Here is a 5,326-nt window from a genome sequence, read left to right on the forward strand (position 1 = left end):
AAATGGAAAGAGAGACATTTTGAGGGTTGCATAGTTGATCTTGTACTATTTTTGCCTAAAATTTTCTGCACTGCATGCCTTAAAAATCCATTATATATTGAAGTATTTTCATAATGAATGAGTAATTCATCTATTTATGACATTTATTTGGTGTATTCTTATTTTATTTATTTTATTTTTTAGTCTCTTTTTTCCTGTACTTAGGACAGTCTACAGGGTCTCACTATGTACATTGGATTCATAGTAGGTCTCCTTTTTCAGCCTCCTAAGTGCTGAGATTACAGGCATGTGACACCACACCCAGTCTCAACTGCTGCCTCAGCATGCCCTGCAGGTGGGGCTGGCATGACCCTCCAGGAATCAAACTCCAGCCACTGCACTTTGCCTAAGCAGGTGCTTTAATCTGCTAAACTATCAGACTGGCTCTCTTACTTTAGTTTTAACATTTATTTAGTATTTATCTATGATTCTCACTTTAATTTAACTTCCTTTTATCCTAAAATATGAGTACATTATTGTAAAGCATGTTTTAATTTACATATATTACTTTACAATAAGTCACATTGTGTTTTCTATTTTTCTTATTTGACATCATGCTTTCAACCAGGACTGACTCCACTGGGTCCTGTCCTGAAAATAGCACATCACAGTGCATTACTTGCTTTGTCATTTAGCATTATGACACTGAGTTCCACAGTGTCTACCTTTAACTACTGCAAGCAGAATCAGTAAGATAGGAGCGAGGATTCTATTAGACAGTAGGAACAGCGGCCCCCAAATGGAGTTGGGAAGTCCAAGTGGTGTCTGCTGGGTGATCACTGCTCATCGTTCTTATAAAAGCATCTGCCACATCTACTGCAGCTGTTGGGGACTTCCTCAGAGTGTGATCAGGCAGGCCACTAGCACAAGGACATGTGGGCCCTGCGTGGGCACTGGTGAACACTGCATAGGCTGAATCTTAAAAGTACATATTGTCCTGCAAGGTAGAGATTACATTGCTTTCAGAACAACCTGTATTTCCTTCCAAGCCTCTTAAAAACCTCTAGAACAAGAGCCTCCAAGGGAATCCTACTTAGGACTCCTCCTCCCTAGCAAGTGCTCTCTACTTCCTTATTTTTGTACTTTTTAGATAAATCTTCTTGCACTCTCCCTCCTTTATCTGTGGTTTCATTTTTCATCACTGTGGACTATTCTAGTGTCATTAACACATACCCTACTGACAGAAAATTTTACTTCTTCAAATTCTCCATTATAACAAACACTAGGATTCATACACCACATTGTGAAATTTTGTGAGAATTTATTTAAGGCATGCATTTAGGAATCTAGAAATGGGATTTTTTCTGTGCTCAATAGATAAGTTAGCTACTCAACTTAACCGTATGTTGCTAGATCATTCTGGAAAAGGTTCTAAGATTGCTTCACCAGTGACGAACGCACCTATTTCTTCATTTACTACATTGTGATGTAGCAAATATATCTTTCATTAAGCTATCACTTAGCAAATCATTGCATAGAAATTCATCCTCTGTTTATGTTTTTATTTTTAGATTTAATTGTGATTTGGGATTGTCTTTCAAATATTTCTGCACTCCTAGATCACAAAATGGAAGGGCAAAAGTGCTTCCCCGTCTCCTATTTTATGAGTAACTTCAAGGCCTTGAGTGGGGAGGCTTTCTCTTTTCTCTTCCTCTTGACTTGTGGGTTGGAGGAGTGGGTGTTTTATCAAGGTTTCTATGACCTCCCAGGTATTTGGTGGAGCAGGTGGAGCAAGGAACAGAACAGATGAATCCCTACTTGCCTCCTGTTGCTTGCACTGTATGACCAGTGTATTTACCCACCTGCTTCTCTCACAGGTGTTGGCCAAGTTGTCAAGTAAATGCACTATTTAGCATAGAATTTTTTTTTTTTTTTGGCATAGAATTGATCTGGGCCATGAGCCTGCACACATTTCACAATCTGTGCCCATAAGTCTGACTTGATCAAATAGTTAAATGCTTTTGTTTGTGCAATGAGCTCTCTCATTTGAGTTAAATTTGAGTAACTTCTGAGGTTTCTGTCTCTTTTTTTGGTGCTTTAAACAATTTATTTAACTGAAATGGACTTATATTTGTTTCTGAAGTGACTTCCATTTATTTTGATACATCTTTTCCCCCTGTGATGATTTATAGGATCTTCAAGTCAATATAAATATTTATTGAATATTTGGATATATGCCTGCACAATACCTCAGCAATATCTTTCAGCAAGAAAAACACTGAAGAGTAAAGACTAGACACAATTACTAGGTACAGTGAACAGTGAACATCTGCTGTGAATATTTCTGAGGTAAGAAGGTACCATATACCTGTTCAAATAAGAAAATCACCCTTATAACACAAGATGATTTTATTTTTATGTAGGACCTAGAACACTGAAGCTGCCAATTAGGTGCTGAATGGCAGAGCAACATCCCCAGTTTATGCCATGAATTCACAGGGAACAGGTTTCAACAACCTTCCCATTGGTCCTCACAAAATGTGCTTTTCTGGGAGGGGCAGGCTGGTGCTTCAGTTGAACCCAGGTACCTTTCTCTCTGGCTTCCTTCTTTTTCTGATCATTTTCTTTGACATGTTTCAGGAAGCTATCATGACTTTTTCAGTGTTTAATATGCTCAATATGCACATTAATCCTCTTGGCAAGTATCTTGCCCTTAACTTGCTTGTTTACCACAATGCCAACAGCATGCTGGATAACGTTGTAGACTCTTCCCATTTTGCCATGGTAACATTTGTGAGGCATTCAATTTTGCACAGCACTCATTCCCTTGATGTCTACAATGTCACCCTTTTTGTAGTTCACATGTATGTGGCCAAAAGAACAACCCCATGTTTTCTAAAAGGCCTAGAGAACATACATTGGGTTCCCTTTCTCTTGCCCTTTGTGTTAGTCATTTTGGCAAATTACTAGAAGATGGAAGTTCTGGCTGAAAGGTGAGGTTTCTGTCTTTATGGGTAGGTTGGTAATGGACTACACTGTCTGTGTTTGACATTTGAGATTTCTAGCCTAGGATTTGTGAGTACTGAGAACTTTTTGAAAATACAGTTGTGAGGGCCAGGGAGATAGTTCAGCAGCATAAGTGCCTCCTGCCTGGCAAGTGCAAGGTTCCAAGTTTGATCCCCAGTACCACAAGAAAGAAAGAAAGAAAGAAAGAAAGAAAGAAAGAAAGAAAGAGAAAATGCAGTTGTGTATATTGGATGGTATCTTGAGTGTTAGAATGGATAGTATGAGTCAGAAGAAAACAGTGTCCATACATAAACCAAACGATAAAACTTATTTTTTGCTCATGTGTGTAGTAATACACTAAGCCATATTTCTTTTCCTAGGAAAACAGTGCTAAATTGGGAAATACTGAGGAAGACATGATAGTGTATTATTGACTCTAAGATGTCTTTATTTATAAAATGCATCATTCTACTATATCCTCCCAAGAAATAAAAATGATGTGAATTGTATTTATTTGACCTCATCAATTGTAAATACAAAGATATAAGAATATTTTTGAAGTATACTTTATAATCAACAAAATTCAGTTTATTACAATGCCAGATCTATAAAGGTTTTTAAGGACTGTATATAGATTAAGACTTAGTTCTGAACACTCATGTGCTTTATCATATTATAAAATGAAATCACATCCTACAGGCCCCAAAGAGCTCTTTCTCCCTAAAATGTTGTAGGGGCCTTTGCAAAACGGTGGGAAAAAGGCTCCAGATGCAGGCAAGCCATTAACTGTAGTTGTTACCCAGGCTCTCCAGAATAAATTCAAATATCCATTTTATAGATAAGAAAACTGAAATCTAGAAGTCATAATATGCTTCCAAAACTGGCAAAGGGAGCATAAATAATATAGTATTTAACTCCTCATGCAGTTTAGTTTATAAAGCACCAAATCCCTGAACTGTTGCCATACATGGACACCATTCCATATGTTTCAAACTAAGGAATTTGGGGGCTAAGGATGTAGCTCAGTGCTAAAGTGCCTGTCTGGCAAGCACAAGGTTCTGAGTTCAATTCACAGTACCAAAAATAAAAAAGATAAGGTAATTAAAGATAACAAAGGATACTCATGGACCCATTCCAGGAACCCCCAGACCCAGTCCTAGCCCAGGTCCGGTGAGTGTGTGGGAGAGCTTCCTGCTACCCTGCGCAGGTGGGACCAGTCCCAGCCCAGGTGCAGCATGGGGGAGACCCTCTCCCACCCCCTTGGGACGCCCCCAACCACTCCACAGCACCTCTCCCACCCCTCCCGCTGAGTAGGAAATTCTGCCGCATTCAGGGAACCCCCAGACCCACTCCTAGCCCAGGTATGGTGAGTGTATGGGAGAGCTTCCTCTCCCCCCTACACCACCTTGCCTCCTCCAGGCACAGCTCAGGCCTGGCATACAAGCCTGGGGTGTAACCCTGCAGCTGCCATCCCTGAAGAGAGAGTAGAGGATAGATCAAACCACCTAGTCCAGGAGCAGAACATCTTGCCACAGGGGCACAACATGTTCCCTCAAGGGCAGCAGTGGGAAGGATTGAGCACAGCAGCCAGATCCAAGCCAGACGCAGTTGGATAAGTCCAAACTTTGTAGAACTGCACCTGAACTTCAGTACGTGCGAAGGTTATAACCACAGCAAAGATCTACAACAAAGGTCAGAAGACAGTACTACACAAAATGACGAGAAGGAACAAAATTAACCTCAGAACCCAAGCCCACCCGTAACAAGTGCAGAGGTCACTAACACAGAACAAATTGGAAATCACACAGCTGAAAGCAACGAATCAAAGGCTTCTGAAATAAAGAAACAGCTGCAGAAAGGTATAGAGGACCTAAGATTGGAAATAAAAAAGAAATCCCTGAATTAATAACATCTGCAGTAAAGAATCAAATGCAGAAACATATGGAGGAAACCCAGTGCCCACCCAGAACAAGTGCGGAGGACACTAGCTCGGCTCAAATGCATGAATTAATAGTGTCGATAGTAAATAAGCAACATCAGAAAGATATAGAGGAAATCAGAGCACAATACTTTTCTGAAATAAAAAAAAGAACTCTCAGAAATCATAGCATCTGAAATAAAGAAGCAACTACAGAAACATAGGGAGGAAAACCAAACTGAAAAAAAACAGCAGTAAAAAAATTTATAAATGCTTCTAAAGAAGATATTGGTAAAAAAAAAAATAGAGGAGATTAGAAAAATGACGGATTCCTTGAATGAGCAATACAGGAAAGAAATAGATCGCATGAAGCAGAGTCAAAGAGATATAGAGGAAATTAAAATCTCAATCACAAGCTTGCAA

This window comes from Octodon degus, unplaced genomic scaffold, assembly GCF_000260255.1.
Source record: "Octodon degus isolate 3935 unplaced genomic scaffold, OctDeg1.0 scaffold00046, whole genome shotgun sequence".
In the NCBI taxonomy this organism is placed as follows: domain Eukaryota; kingdom Metazoa; phylum Chordata; class Mammalia; order Rodentia; family Octodontidae; genus Octodon; species Octodon degus.